This window comes from Vulpes vulpes, chromosome 4 (genome assembly GCF_048418805.1).
Source record: "Vulpes vulpes isolate BD-2025 chromosome 4, VulVul3, whole genome shotgun sequence".
In the NCBI taxonomy this organism is placed as follows: domain Eukaryota; kingdom Metazoa; phylum Chordata; class Mammalia; order Carnivora; family Canidae; genus Vulpes; species Vulpes vulpes.
In genome coordinates this window covers 49,464,491-49,481,395 of record NC_132783.1, presented here as the reverse complement: position 1 = coordinate 49,481,395, position 16,905 = coordinate 49,464,491, and the positions used below count along the sequence as shown (strand labels likewise).

At 33.0% G+C, this 16,905-nt stretch overlaps 1 protein-coding gene across 3 annotated transcripts in view; it reads left to right on the top strand.

The window, feature by feature from the left end:
- The window catches only part of GRID2 (glutamate ionotropic receptor delta type subunit 2), a 1,472,825-nt gene that overhangs the window by 868,637 nt on the left and 587,283 nt on the right, over window positions 1–16,905 (top strand). The gene's annotated exons all lie outside the window — the stretch shown is intronic.

Below are 16,905 nucleotides of genomic sequence, written 5' to 3'. Positions count from 1 at the left end.
CATGGATCATTTAAGGAAATCAGTTGCCTTTTATAATAGTGTGGTCAAAGAATATGCACCCAGTTTTTAAAAATAAATTTTATATTTGTCAGACATTTATATGTACTCAATATTTTTTAATGTATTTATAAAACTAATAATGAAAAACAGGAGTTGCTTCCCCATTCCTCCCTCCTCTCTCCTCCCACTCTATAGAGAATGCCTTTAACCTTTTTGTTTGTTTGTTTGTTTTGGGGTTTGTTTGTTTTTGTTTTAGCTACTTCTATTTTCCAAATATTTTTAAATAACATTTTTACATGACTTCCCCTGATTTTTCAGATATAGGCACTATCTATTGATGGGCTAACAAGAAAGATAAGAATTTAGCTTATATACAATTATCTCACACAAAATTACCCCTTCCCCTCCCTAAATGGTTTTAACGTATTTGTAATTAAATCCCTATTCAGTATTACATAATATGGCCATGTGATCTTTTCTTTACTGACTCCAGAGAGGCTCTGTTTGTTTATTCAATAAATGCACTTCCACTAAATTACTTTACTTTTTGTTCAGTATTTAACCAAACCACACATATATCCATTGTCCATATATATTTCTTTTCTTTAAGATATATATGTATCATATATTTGTGTGTGTGTGTATATATGTCTCTTAAAGAAAAATTTTAATCTAAGATCTTGTTGCTTCTGCTGCATTTTTTTCCCAATTCAGTTACAGAAAGTAAAATATAGATAGCATACAGGACATTACCATCATGTTTAGATTTGAAACTTCTTATTTGGAAGTTTTCAATATCACCATTTATTGACAATATTTAAATCCTATGTAAATATCTCCAGTATTGGCTGATGAAGAGCAGAGGCTTTTGGAAATGATTAATGAAATAGAAAGCCTGCAATGGAACAATTTGCTTGCCTCCTCATGTAGTGATATATTTTTCACCTTGAACTCTGAGAATGACACCAGTCCTGGTGCTGATTTTGTTGCACTCTTTAGATGAGTATATTTACAATAATTAAATTTCAAATTTGCAGAATTGCCTTTTTCCATCTACCTTTTGTATTATAAACTTGAATAGTTTAAGGAGTTTGGTGGTTTCATTCTTTTTTTCTTGTTCTACTTTGTTCCCCAAATAAAATGTCTTAAGAAAGGAAATAGTCTAGCATTGTTTGCTTTACTTTTATTAAAACAACAACAAACTCTAGTGTCTTTACACAGATTTTTTTGTTTATATTCTTGATATTTTTAGAATTTAATATAGACCCTATAGTTTATTAAACACAACTCAAGAGCCACTATTGATTTCTATAAATTGGAATAGTCACTGACTTAATAAAGAGGATTTAATTCAGCTTTCAAGGAGACACTTATTCTTTATTCAAAGGTTATTGTCTCCTCAACTCCATTCAGAAATTTGGCATATTGGATGGCCCTTGACATTTTGGTGAACCATCTGTTAATTTCAATCATAATTTGAATTTCAAACCATAAATATTTGGCATGTTCCAAGTTTCAAATAATACCCAACTTTCAACCCCCAAAAAATGTTTTTTCCTTGGCTTTCAAGAACAATTTTTTTTGAAATGCTTTATTTTAGCTTTCTTAAATCATATTCAGAGCTAAAGAGATGAATTTTCCCAGTGGCATGAACTTTTACAAATAATATTAGAACAGAAAAAAAAATTAAGTATTTAAAGAAATTACACAGTTTCCTAACTATTACGTTAGATCATCCTTTGACCTATTTTCTTCTCTTTTCTGTTATTGTTTTAATCAAAATTCTCATTGGATATTTTGAGATTTTGACGTAATTATTTCCTTTGAATTTGCAGAGACCTCTTATCACAAAGTAAGTTTAAGTAAAAGAAAGTAAAATTTTAAAATGCAATATGATTCAGATTTTTTGCAAATTAATAATTTTTATTAAGTGATTTTTATTAAGGCACATAAGAAAAATTGAAAATAATTTGAAGAATATCAGGAAATTTTCTTAGATTGTATTAGCTCAGAATGATAGGGTATAATTACAAATATCAAAAATTTCAAATAAAATTAGTTAACTGTGCTTTTAACTATATTTATATGCTAAAATTTAAGAAAATTAGAAAAATAAGAGTACATAATTTTTAAATTGAAATTCTTTATTCTTCTTTTTAAGAATAAATTTTTCAACTGAATAGAATCTTTACAATAATTTAATGGCATTATTCTATGACAAAAACATACCGAGAGAATTCAGCCCTGTTAAGGAATCAGTTGATAAGAATTACTGCTTATCTGCTTCTTTCCACTGTATACACTAGAAACTTAGCTGGATAGCAAGCTCTGTTCCTCTTTGCCTGAATACCTACTTCTGGAATGTTAAGAGAGATTCTTTTACTATGGTCTTTATAATTAGAAAGATTGATTTATCTAATACAACTAAGCATATGTGATGACTTTTAAATGATATATAAATTTTATTTAAATATAATTATAAATGTTTTTACAAATCATAAATTACACAGAGTAGTTGTTATAAATCTTTAGTCTCTCATCTCTAAATGTTATTCAAAAAATAATTGTAAAAGCATTATTTAGATTTTTTTTTTTTTGTCACATCCAGATTTGGCTATTTTCTGTGTGTCCCAAACTGTTTTCTAAACCAAATCTACAATGCTGCAATTCTTTGAGTCAAAATTTATGAAAATATTTGCATAAGATATCAATCTCAGCTTTCCATTTATTCAAAATTAATTTTAAGTATATTTTATTTATCAATAATATTTCAAAAAAGATTTCTCTCCACTATATTCTGCAAAATACCATTGAGAAATGGTTCATTATACTTCAAAAGTCTTCTACCCATTCCTGTATGACTCTTCAGTATTCTTTTCCTCCTTTTGCAATACCTGTCTATCACATCAAGTTTCTGCTCTTTACATTTTCCATTTGAAAACTCAGTAATGGGGATGGCTGGGTGGCTCACTGGGTTAAGCATTTGACTCTTGATCTCAGCTTAGGTCTTGATCTCAGTGTCATGAGCCAAGCCCCAGGGTAGAGCCTACTTAGGAAAACAAACAAAAACTCAATGATGATGGTATAATGTTCAGTTCTTTTTGTTGGGACTAGTCTCTTATGGATAACCACAATTTTGGAAGAAAGGAATAGTAATTTACTTACACAGGAGTTGAAGTCATAATCTTATTAGCATTTTTTTCTCTCTCTCTAACAAAACGAGACAACTAACCACTGAAAAAACCATTTGAAGATAATTTCATGACTCAGTTAAAGAACTTAAAAACGAAAAAAAAAAATATTACAGGTCAAACCTTTAAGAATGAAGATGGCCTTCTCTAATAAATACATTGTCTTTTAAATTATTAAATTAGAAACTTAAATGATAAACATTCATGTGAATTGTTTAGAACGTACAATATAAGATTCAAGTCAATGTATCTTTTTGATTTTCTCAATTTTGTACCTAAAAGACAAGGGGAAGCACCTGGGTGGCTCAGTAGGTTAAGTGTCTGCCTTTGGCTCAGGTCATGACCCCAGGGTCCTGGGACTGAGCCCCAAATTGGGTTACCTCCTCAGCGGGAACCTGCTTTTCCCTCTCCCTCTGACACTCCCCTGCTTATGTTCTCTCTTTCTCTCTCTCTGTCAAATAAATAAATAAAATCTTAAAAAAAAAAAAAAAGACAAGGGATGAGTAGATCTGTAAACGGAAATTTTCTATTGATATGAAAAGTATCCTGAGTTAACCTCACTGTGAATCATACTGCAAGTCAGGGAAATGTGTTTATAAGAATAAGCATGCTAAACTACTACATGGTTTACTCCATTAGACAGTAAGGGGTACACTAAAGTGTCATACCAGTAAGTCTGTGTTATACCTATAAATATGCAAAAGAAAAGAAATAAAGCAGTAAGAGAAAAAAACCTCAATTTCAATGTCTGTGATCAGATCAGAGAATGAAATTATTTCAACTATGTCTCTGTCTTTAATTTTTGCAAGAGTAAGTACTACCAGAATATTCTTAAAGAAAGCCTTCTCATACTTCTGTCATCTTGGAAGAAAGGCTTTTGAAGCTTGTCAACCAGCCTGATTTATGACTGTTTTCAAATTTCTCTAGAGAGGAAAACAGGTGGCCTTCAGAATTATAGCTGTTAGTGCATAAGTCTTGGGTCTGAAGGAGTCCAAGGAATTATTACCTAATAGATCCATCTTTGCTGTCTTCCTTTTTATATTCTGACCTGAGTAAACTATGAAATTATGCTAAATATGAACCAATGCTGTGAAACAGTGCTGAGTACTTAAGTAAACTGTGAGCCATATGGAAAATTTGAAATCAGTATATAACTCTTTAAAATGGACCAAGAAAGTCCTGACAAATATCTCTAAGCCACCTTTTGAATTATGAAATGCAAATATACCACATAGCATTTATGGCCTCACTTTAATGACAGAAACACACCTTAGTCTCATTTTATAATTCCTAATAAAAATTCAATTCTTAATAGAGAAATGAACTGAAGAGTGAAATACCTACAGTAATCTTTAGAATATATATATTATATTATATATATATATATATGTATAAACTTTTTCTTTTCTTTTTATCTGATTGGAGGTAGCTAAATCAAGCCTTGATACGTAATTTATTTAACAACATAGCAGAACTGATTCTTGCTGTTGAACTTGGAATGGCATATAGGAAATAATGAACAGGCAAATTCAATTATGTATTTCAAGATATAATTGGTAGCCTTTATTCAAGGCTGATTTTGTCACTTGCAGATGGAAAAATAAACAAACATGGTAGTAGAATCAAAGTAATGTTTATGATGATCATTCCCCAAAATGCAATTCTTATAAATAATAATCCATCACTCCAAACAGAAAATATGTGTGATTGAAATAATTTGTTTATGATTTGTGCAGATATGATTGAGATATAAATAGCAACACTTTAATTTATGTAAAAAAGTTTGCTTCAAATAAGAAGCAATTTTTAAACAATAAGCTTAACACGACTGTATTCTTTCTGAAACAAGGATTTTGTCTTTCCTCTTATGGAATGGTGCTTGTCCTTGGTTGTTTGTGAAGGAATATCACCTGTGGACTGACAGCTCTCTTACACTTTTCCTATTCCTAATAGTCTCCAGTGGAGCTAGGCTGAAAACTCAGTTAGAAGAAAGACCAAGTCTGTCTTGCTCAGTGAAGCACCTGCTGTCCTAGTGCTGTGTCTAGTATATTTCAGGTGCTCAAAAAGCTTGAATGGTTTTGTCAAAGTAATTGAATGGACATAGAATTAATGTCAAGTCATCACAGTCAGTCCCTGACCAGGGCTTTTTTGTAAAACAGTGGATCTCAAAATGATTCACTAAACCTGCAGCACAGGCACCAACTGGGAACTTGTTAGAAATGCAAATTCTCAAACTCCATGCCAGAACTTCTAAATCAGAAACTATTGGAGTGGACCCAGCAATATGTTTAAAATGTCCTCCAGGTGATTCTAACAAACACTAAAACTGAGAATCACCTATGTGAAGACTTCCCAAATACACGGTACACAGTGACATCAAAGCTTTTTAGGATTATGAGAGTTCTCAGCAGTCTATTATAGGAAGACAACTCCTATGGACAGATTGTGAATAATTTTAATGTCTCAACAATTTTTCTAACTTCTCAAGAATTTCATTTAACTATAGCAACTCTTCTCTATTCATGTATAGTAAATTGTGTGTTTTATGTAGGAAGGCTGACTGAGTTTGAGTTACTGGTATAGATCCTGAGACAAGTACTTGGGTGCAGATAATTTATGAGGGAATTGGTTCCAAAAAGTCCAAGTGAGAAAGTGGTAAACATGAGAGAGAATAAAGAGAAAAGCTAATCAAGACCGTGTTATCAGGAATGGATTAAAATTTGGGCAAATGAGGCTCAATTCTGTAGGGAACCTTCTGAGAAAGTGTGTTTGGAATATACCTCAGAGTCACCCCCGACTGGAGGTGGAGAAACAGGAGCATTAATCCATTACTTCCCATCTATATTGGTTGAGAGTTGACCTCCAAAGCTGTTAACATATCCTACTTCTAGGTTATGATTTTATGTGGCCGAATATCCTGGAAAAAAGTCCTGAGGCAGAAAAGAAAAGGGATACAAGCTCTTCAGGTGGCATAGGTCAATATGCTGGAAAAGTCCTTTCCCCTGCAGTTGCAGGGAAATTCACTTGGACAGAGGAACAGGGGCAAAGTAATCTTCTAACATCTACAGTAACCTTATGGGGCAAATAACCTTCTAACAGAATAGTTTAGATCCAGTTCACAATACTTGTTTAATGTCTATTATGAATCAGGTCTAGAGTTAGTTGTTGGGAATATAAAATAGGTAAAACACCATTCCTGCCTCAAGTAGCTTTTAGTATGGTAAAGAATGTCGGCCAAATTAAAAAAAATTAAAACATAAATACATATGATCTGTGATAGTGGTTCAGATCCACATTTTAAGACAAGTTTGTGGTGAAAGTGGTGTAGTGATCATGGAAGATCTCTTAGAAATAACCAGGATAATTGTGCCAAAAAAATACCTAGAGGCTGGACAAATAAAAAGAAGTTGTTGAGTACAGAAGCTGGAATGATCAGCACATAAATGGGAGAAGTAAAAAAAGAGAAAGCAATCATAGGTGGTATTTGACAAGATGGTTTGTAAAAGTCATTTGAAAAATTAAAAAAAAAAAAAGTCATTTGAGAAGTCATGTGTTACATATTTACCAAGTATGTAAATAACTGTTGTTGCAGATTCCCTAAGGAGAAAGGGAGAAAGGGACCCAGAGCTCTATTGAAATGATTAGTCTCCTTTGGAGGAAGAGTGTCTATTTTACTGTCAAGAGAGGGGAGGAGTGAAGTTGTGTTTATTCATTTGTAAAACGGGAAAAATAATAGTACCTACCTTAAAAGGGTTAATATAAGACCTAGATGATGAAAGGCATTAAAATGTTTACCATCATTTCTCATAGGTAATACACCCCTCCCAAATATTAGTTGTTATTCAGATTTTTTTTTTTTTTGCTTTATTTTTAATTTTAGAGGGTCAGGAACTTGAGAGGGCTTGAAACCATTTCTACCTGTTGACCTCTTTATCCATTATTTATTTAAATAGGAGAAAAGTTACTTGTGAAGTTGTTAGGGAAATGGGCTAGTGGAGCTGGCTGAGGCTGAATTCTTCACTACCATGGGGAATGGGGAGGAGCAAAACTGACTGGGTATATAGATAGAAGAATCTCTAGTTATAATTAAGTGTCCAGTAGGGGTTGGAAGCCATGAATTTTGCAGTGATGCTAAATAATACATTTGTGTAATCCATTTCTAGGAAAGGTGGAACAATGCAAGTGACATGTGGGGTAACACTCGTCATTTTGTAGAAGTTGTGCAATTATAAACAGATAAGCATACATGTAAACAAAATTCAAAAAATTTAAAAAATAATTTATCAAAAGGCTTAAGATAAATGAAAATTATAAAATGTGTCAGATCATTTTGAAGATTTTTGCATTCTGTGATCATAGCATAGGTTCCTTTGTCAAACTCTGTAATTCTTTTCTACAAATGACATTTTGTTTGAGCAGTTAACAGTTGGTGCCTCAGTTTCAACTGACATTTTGTTACTAAACACAGTTCTAACACCATAAGGTGATTTGTCAGTGGTAAGAAAAAGATGGTTTATATTTCACCATAGTGAAAAAGCACAGACGGGAGAGTCAATTGCTTGAAATTCTGGAAAGTATCCATGCTGTCAAGTCCAACACCATTGAAAACATTTTTTTATAGTAGGCCACAAGGTATAGCTTTTATGAAAGAAATTTAGAAACTCCAGAAAGCTTGAAGGTCTTGTTTTGATTCTGTAAAATATTCAAGGATCATACCTCCAATGAGCTACAATGTCTTGAGAATGACCCAAACAACTTAGGATTGTGGCCATGGAAACTCACATTTTGCCTCTCTTTATTTTTCTTTTGGGTACTTTGTGTATCAAAACTGATAAGACCTTTTGAATATTTTTCTCCCCTGAGAAGTATTTTGAGTTTAGAATCATCAACATTTTATATCACTCTTGATATTCTAGAAAGCAGAGTGCCTCTAAAATATTAGAAGAGGCCAAAGATAACATACATATTGAACTAAGAATGTCTTTTAATGAGTAATAATAGTATCCATGTTGGCTTCATCAATGATGAGCTATCAACAACCCAAAATATGGCCAAGTTATATAACGAACAGTAGAAAACTGATTAACTGACTAACTGCAAAAATTAGATGCCTGATGGCTTTATTGCCACAATGAGAATCATTGTACATTTTCTCTTCTAGAAGCTTTGGACCCTTTATACTGCAATGATAATCAAAAGTTCTGTTATGGAGAGATCATAGGAACAGATAATTGTTTCTTTGATTAAGCAATAGCTGATATATATATATATATATATATATATATATATATATATATTCCCATATTCTAAAAAGAATATGGGAATTAAGACTGACTAAAAGAAAAACAAATTTTCTCATACCATTTGAAGGCAAAGATCATGGAGCAGAACGATGGGTAAAATTGCCTGCATTTCTCAAAATTTTCTATGGCTAATACTCTTTCAAAGGTGAACAGTAGATAGAAAAAACTTATACAATTGAGTTTAAATACGTAAAACAATGTGTATCATGCAATGTACAATATTCAGTTTAATTCTGAAAAAAGCATAATGGTTTCTGAAACTTGGACGAAGGCTGTGAAAACATTATGTAGGGATTGTTTACTAGTTATTGATTCTGGCTTCCACACCCAGCTTTATGATTTGGGTGAGTTGCTTCAGTTTATGCTCATGTAAGGTGGACATAAATGTAGTACTTACATCATAAGGATATAGTGAACATTAGATAATTTATTGTATAATGTAAAAGCACTTGGTGCCCAGCACATAATAAGCACTCAACAAATATTAGCTTTTATTATTTATATATGCTATAAATAGCATTCAACAAGTCTTTGCTGAATTGAAAAATATACTCAGTCATTTATGAGTTATTGTCAAAAGTACTGCAGTAACCTGAGTGAAGGCTAAAAAGGTTTACAAAAGAAAGAGGTTAGTAATTTTGGGTACTTGCAATGTCCTAGGTGCTTTAGAGACATTCATCTATTTAGGCCTCACTTTCTGAGAAAAAAGCATTATTCCCATAACCAGGAAAGTGAGATTCAAGGCAAGTAATATATCCGAATATCAGTAAGGAGATCTGGCATTTGAACTCAAGCTCAGTTACTCAAATTTTATGTTTTCTTCTAATATCATATAACTTCCCAATTCTGAGGTTTTTGGCTTTGGATATTTTGAATATGATAATTCTATACTTCATTACCACATAAATAATGAAGATCTCTTCATTTGAGAAAATGTGAATGGAGTAATTTTCTAGTTATTTATTTATTTTTAAAAAATTAAATCCCACCCTGTGACTTCTTTCTAATACAAGTTTATCAAATGGTTTTGTCCCAGTTGAGATAATGACATCCATAGATATCTAAACAGGAGTTGGGGCTATAGAGTTGTCTTTTTTCCTACAAACAACATTTAGTGAAAATCTGCCTTGTGCCTGGCAACAAATTTTACTGAAACCTTACTATGTATCACTGATTATTCTAAGAATGTAGACCAATAATCAAACTGAAATTCTTAGCATTGTGAAGTTTATATTCCTGGTGCATGGAAAGAGGCAGTAAATAAGTGTGAATGTGTGTCAGTGTGGTGTGCATGTGTTTGTTGGCCTTGTGTGGGGTAAGTACATCGGTGGTGCAAGAGTGGGTGATTATGGAAGTCATTCCTGAGGAAGTGATATTTTTGCCGAGTCCCACAAGAAATGCAAAGGGCTATGTGGCTCTGTACATCTCTCCCACTGCAAGGACAAAAGCAGCGCTAGACTGGAAGGACCAGCAAGAAAGCCAGTCAGGTTAACCAAGAAGGAATTATAAAACACAACACAGTTCTCACTAAGTGTGATTTAAGTTTGGATACAGGTTTGTTCAGCATGCTAGATGAGCACGAGCTTGGGGACATACTTCCTGGGCTTAGAGAGGTAAGAGTTGGGAAAGGATTTGACATTTGCTTCAGTCTGAGTTTTGAGAAACGCTTTGTCAAAGAGAGAAGATACAGAGGAGATCAAAAGAAACTAAAGGGGGGAGGGCGGGGGAGAACAAAACAAAGCATGGAAGTTCACAGTGGTGAAAAGCTTGCATGTTGCATTTTGATGTGATCAATAGACTTTTCTCTAAGAAGCTTTTTCCCCCCTTTATTTGCTTCAAGATAACAAGAAAGCCTTATTTCGTAAGTCCTAGCAATTAAGAGCCAGTGTGCCCCCAAATCATCATTTTAAATCCATATCAAAATCCAAGCAAGAACTTGTATTTATTTGTTTGCCAGTTATGCTTAGGAATTAATTTACTCTGTCAAGAATCATTTAGCTATTAAATAATAAAATCAGAAAAAATATTTTAATGTAATTCTCTTGTGCCAAAGGTTGACTAACAGTTTCTCAACAACCATGCTTTTCCTAATTCTTTCGAGAGAAGTACTCTTTAATCACCACAGCAGAAATCTAAAAGAACCCCAATGCAAGCAAGAATTCAGAAAGAATTAAAACAGTTATACAGTGGTCCTCTGCACTGGAAATAAATGTCAAATCCTTATTTATATCCTCATCCGTCAAAGTATTGAAATAATGAGTTCACTTTTAATCATTTTCAATCTCTGTTCAGTAATTTAGGACACAGGAAGGTGGGTATATGTCACATGCAGATTCTCTATTTCGTGTATATGCGCGCGCTCCCATCTTTCCACATTAAGAAGCGTAGCAGGTACCATACTTTTGGCCACATCTCAGCAGTGGCATATTTCCATCTCCCAGGGGGTGTGGGAAGACCCAACTGCACAGCAGTAACAATAATTCTAGCATATCCGTTTATGAAATAACTTTGGCAGTAATGGAAAGAGGATTTGGATGAAAGCGTATTTGTGGTCTTCCAGCTGGAAGATCAGAGCAGAGATTCTAAAGCAAAAGGCACAGAGTGGGATGGCAGATAGTAGCTGCTTGGATAAGAACAGAAGAGAGTTGCGGACCCATGCTGGGCTCAAGGGGAAATGCAAACAAGGCAGTCATTTCAGAATATCCCCATGTTGCCCAGTATCAGCTCGAGGGCTTACTGATGCCATCTGCTGGATATATTTGGGATTTAAAAATGGAATCTATGCAAATAACAGTCTAACATCTCCTTGTACTTGTGCTTTGGCAGTTCTAGGGAGAAGAAAAATGAAAAAGCGCTTATCTTAAATTTTTTTTACAAGTAATGGAAATGAATTTCAGGTTGACCGTACCTTAAGAAGACTGATATTTTGTATCTTTACATTTTGAAGCATTAGTTTGTTTGATTGCATTTTTTAAACAGAACTTTGTGGCAGTGCGTTTAGTCATATGTGACACTCAGAACACTGAATGTGGGGTTTGGACTGTAAATCCACCGATCTCTTACTAAAAAATCTACTAAGCGCTATAAACTTTATACACAGTATATTCCCTTTCTATACTTTATTGGAGGAGAGTATAATGGTTTATTTTGGTTTCTTTTCTTTTAATTAATTAGAAAGGGGGAAAAAAGCTAAAAGGAGTAAAGAGCAAGTATCACTATTTAGCCAAAACGATTACATATGCATTTGAATTTTACAGAAAATATGGTAATTCAACTTTTGTTTTTGTATTTGTTATTGTTTTATGGAAAACGTCCTCTGTTAATCATTCTCTCCATAGGATTATTTTAAGACCATGATTTTAAAATTAGAACATTCCTCCTGCTTCAATAAAATTTTGGAAACTCTTAGGAATGTGTGGCTAAATTGATTCTAGTCTACACTTCCCCAAAAGTACTAATTCCACAGGTACTTGTGGAATATGCCACATTCCAAATATCTTCTCCTGTAACTCCATAAAGCATATTAATTACAACGGAAGAGTTAGCATTTATTGAGAGTTTGCCATTGTTGCATTTAATCTTCACTATGATTTTTATTATGTAGGCACTAGCATTAATCCTAGTAACAATTGAGGAAACTGAAGCTTGCAGGGTTGATAATTTGCTCAAAGTCACAATGTAAGGAAATAGAGGCATTGACTCTTTTACTTTAGAGCTCATGATCATAGAGGGAAGCCATATGTCCCCAAATATTAATAAATAAAAACAGTGGGATGCCTGGGTGGCTCAGCAGTTGAGCATCCGCCTTCGGCCCAAGGCATGATCCCAGGGTCCTGGGATCGAGTCCCACATCAGGCTCCCTACAGGGAGCCTGCTTCTCCCCCTGTGTCTCTGCCTCTCTGTGTGAATATTATTCATGAATAAATAAAAATTTTAAAAATAAATAAATAAATAAATAAATAAATAAATAAATAAATAAAGTATTACCTATTAATATGAATTTTAGGGCAGCCCCGGTGGTGCAGCGGTTTAGAGCCGCCTGCAGTCCAGGGCATGATCCTGGAGACCTTGGATCGAGTACCACGTCAGGCTCCCTGCGTGGAGCCTGCTTCTCCCTCTGCCTGTGTCTCTGCCTCTCTCTCTCTCTCTGTGTGTCTCTATGAATAAATAAATAAAATCTTTAAAAAAATAATATAAATTTTATGTTAATTGTATTGCAATATTTATATTAACCTTCTCAAAGTTTTGAGGAGTGATACAGTAATGACATCTATTTAATTTGGTTAACCTAGCATTTCTAAATCTATTTGCTATAGAATTTTATGCTTATGCTTATGAGTTTTAGTGGAAGTAGTATCCCACAGAACATAGTTCTAGAAATACTGATAGAAACTATAGTATTGCTATAGACAAGGAGCCAGGAAAGGAGTAGCTCTTTAATATTCCTCTGGCCTCTTGTTTCAGCCTGTTTACACCTTACAGTTTGGAATAGACAGGAACAGGAAATAAGCGCCTGATATCCTCGCCGCTACAGATGCATGGAGGACTAGAACCCTTTGCATAAACGTGCAATATTTAGTGCATCCTGCAAAGGGTACAAGTTTAATTTAGTTAAGCCACAAGGTTGAGTGAAAAACAGCATGTTGCTGTTATTGTTTAGTCAATTAAATTGTCCTCTGTGCTTGTAGGAACTGTTCCACATTTATTACCAGTGAGATACACGCTCTGGCAATTTCTCTGCTTCCGATTGTCTTATATTTAGCACATCTAAAGATTTGAGGATAAATGATGGAAGACATGGTGATAAATTGTCAGGCTTTTCTAAAGATTCAGAAGTTCTAAAGTTCCTGCCAGTGACAGATGGTCTGTCCTTACTCATCGCTTGTCTTCCTGACAGGGCTTGATTTTTTCCCCCTTTTTCGTTCAATTCCCTTAAAATAAGCTCAGCTTCTTGGGAGGCAGGGTAGTCTCATTTGTTATAACTATGTTACTTCATTTAAATGTTGAAGCAACTCTATATGAAGGTATACCATACTCCTTTACATTATTAGTATACACATGTATAACGATGAGAGAAGTATGGGGTAAGAAGAAGAGGAGGAACAGATTACAAAGGGAAATCCATATTTCCTTTCTGTTATTTTGATTACCAAACATACAAAAGTCCCCATTGGATTAGTTTTTCTTTGCTGACTTGCCCAAAGATAATGCTGACTTAATAGCTCCAGCATAATATGATCTTTTGAGAAATGTTTCTTATCATTATGGTAATAGAATATATGTTATTTCTAGGATCCTCAATGTTCCATAGCAATCTAAATTATTTTTTGAAATTTTGGGTTAAAAATACAATTAGTGTTTACTAACTTGCTAGACATTTATAAGAATCTGTAGATGAGAACACACAACTATTACAATGATGTTCTCAGATGTAAAATAGGGCCCCAGTGAAAAAAAGGAAAAAAATCAATCAATTGCTTAATCTTTTTCATTGGCTTCAAATATGTTTACTGCTGAAAAAGGAGATGAGATATTTAGGTAAAGAAGATGGCGAAAGGAAACAATTTTCCCTCTTTGACTTCTAACATAATTCTGGAAATAAATATAAAGGTTTTAAAAAATTCTAGAATATCTTACCGTCATTTCTTAATCCTTTATCCAGAGGTAATTCAGTCCTTCAAGTTAGTAATTCTCCTACTTGATGCAGCATTACTGAGACTGAGGTGTATCAAGTGGAAAAGGATTAATGTTACTAAAAAATAGAAAAATTATCAGATGAATTGATTTGGCTTTGCAGTAGCTAGTTTGCTTTTGTTATCCACATAGATAGCTGAGAATTTCTTTTTTTATTCAAATAGGTCTCTCCTAAGAATGTTCATTATATATTAGCTCAATGAGATCACGTGTGAAAAGCTTAAACCACATTATCACTCCTTTCTATTTTTTAACTCTGCTGTAATCTTATCTTTCTGAAGGAGATATCTATCTATCTATCTATCTATCTATCTATCTATCTATCATCTACCTATCTTTCCATATAGATATATATATTTATTTCTATCTTATATTTAAATATCTTATATTATATTTATATATCTCCATATAGATAAATAGATATAATAAATACACACACACACACACACACATACTATATATAGTATAGATATAGTAGTAGATTTTATTTTATCTGTACTATGAATCTATTCCGGTCATTTAAGTTAAAGAACTCAAAGCCTACCAGGTTTCCACAATCTAGACTATTGAACTGCTTATCATTTTTTTTTATGCCCCTTACTAAATGCTCCTTCCATTACAGATATCAGCTACCTTTTTAATTAGTGGCTTTTTCACATCACTTACTTTTAGTAACATTCAATTATTAAAAAATCAGAGAAGCCATGCCAGCACATTGTTTATGCATGAAGATGTAAAATATAAGGAAAATATAGTCCTCCTTCAGTGGACCATTCCTCAGATGATGAATGAAAGCATTAACATTTTGTGTACAATATAGCGATAAAAATGTTTCAAAGTTTCTTTATAACATGGTGTCACTTTAATACATGGGTTTTAGTTGTGTTTACATATTTTGGTATGTAATTAATGGGACAGACCTATTGACCTTTTCATCCTTAAGTAACTTTCTAGTATAATTTGTTTTCCTTTTCCAAAAAAAAACTAGGCTCATAAAAAAAGTCCTGAATATTCAACATTTATCAAAAGGCCAACAAATATTGCATAGTCTTGAAACTATGCCTTTATAAAATCACAGGATTTGAAATTACTCTGAGCTGTTTATTAAAATGTATTAAGGTTAGAAAAAGGTGCATAGCTAAGATTAATAAAAATGCATTACATTAGATAAAATAGGCTAAATTAATCCCACAAGTAGGCCCAAAATGTGATGTATCAAGAAGCATGAACTCAGGCTATTGTAGTAAATGATTTATTTCTTTATCTACAGTAATATACTAATAGTCTTTTTCCTTGTTTCCAATTTGTGCTGTAAAATGTCTTATGTATTCACACTGATGAGTGAAATTAAGGACAAGAGTGAAAGAAGACCTGGTGACCCTAAGCCTCCTAAAGGAGGGTGGTATTCTTAGTAGAACCCTGGCCTTAGATGAGATATTTGCCTGTCTCCTCCACTGAAACACGAGACTGAACCTGTACCTCTATATTGTTTCATGCTGTTGCCTCAAAGTTTATTTCAGGCCAGAGTGCGAAAGATGAATAGGACTAATGGTATAGACAAATTATCAGTAAGTCACCATTGTAACCTTTACCTTCTACCTCTTCCCTAAATATTATTGTATAAGACAACTTTTCACTTAAAAATGTCCACAGGTTAATGAAGAGTTCTTATAGCCCCAATGTTGCTTAATCTGTCCAAACAGTACAGATTTTCAAAAGGAAGACATTTTAAACTAAACTGAGTCATCTCCTCACTCTACTATTGATATTGCTTCGGTACTTCTTTTTTTTTTTTTTTTTTCCCAGTACTTCTTTTGATCTATACCTTGGCTTTCATTTCTCTTTGAATTCTTGATGTTTTCTTATTTTGGTCATGCTTTTTTTTTAGTCATGGACTTTTTAAAAAAAAACATATTACTTTCTATTTTATCTGACGAACTACTTTCCTTATATCAGAGTCTCTGGTTTGTGTTTCCCTAAATTTTTATGGAGTTCCTGCTTATTTTCTAGCACTTTTTATTGCTAATAATTTCAGTGATGATTTGTCTAAGGTGATTTAAAAATATAATCATAAAATTAGAGATACGTGCTGTCATTAATGGAATAAAGTGATTTTTAAAACTGAAAACTGCCAGTCATATTTCCTACGTTGTTTCCCATGTAAATGAAAACTATATGTATTTCAGAAAATGACAATGATATAACTTAAAAATAAATAACATACCTTCACTCCTATGATGATGTATTATCTATACACTTCAATAAAGTCATAGGGACCAATGCAATGCATATTGAAATAGTACAAAAGTTATACCAAAATTAAAGGAAAAAACAAAGATTCTGAAAATAACTGTATCCATTCAGAAAACATTGAATCATACAAGAAACATATTTCCAATTGTATTTCTCATGTTTCAGTGCATCTTTCAACACTCATTTCTCAGTTTGACAAAGAATAACCAGCAAAATACAATGACTATATTATAATAACTCTTTAATAGTTATTAGAAAGCTTCTTCATTTAAAACCCAATCTTTAGGCATTATTGCTGAAAATATCAGAATAATCCTTGACAAAACAGTCTCACCTGTTAAGTGCCTATATGCCCCATGGCATGAATCACAAGAATATACTTTAAACTATGTATAAGAAAAAAAAATAAAAAATAAAATATGTATAAGATTGGATAGAATGGAAAGTGATACAAAAACTACCTC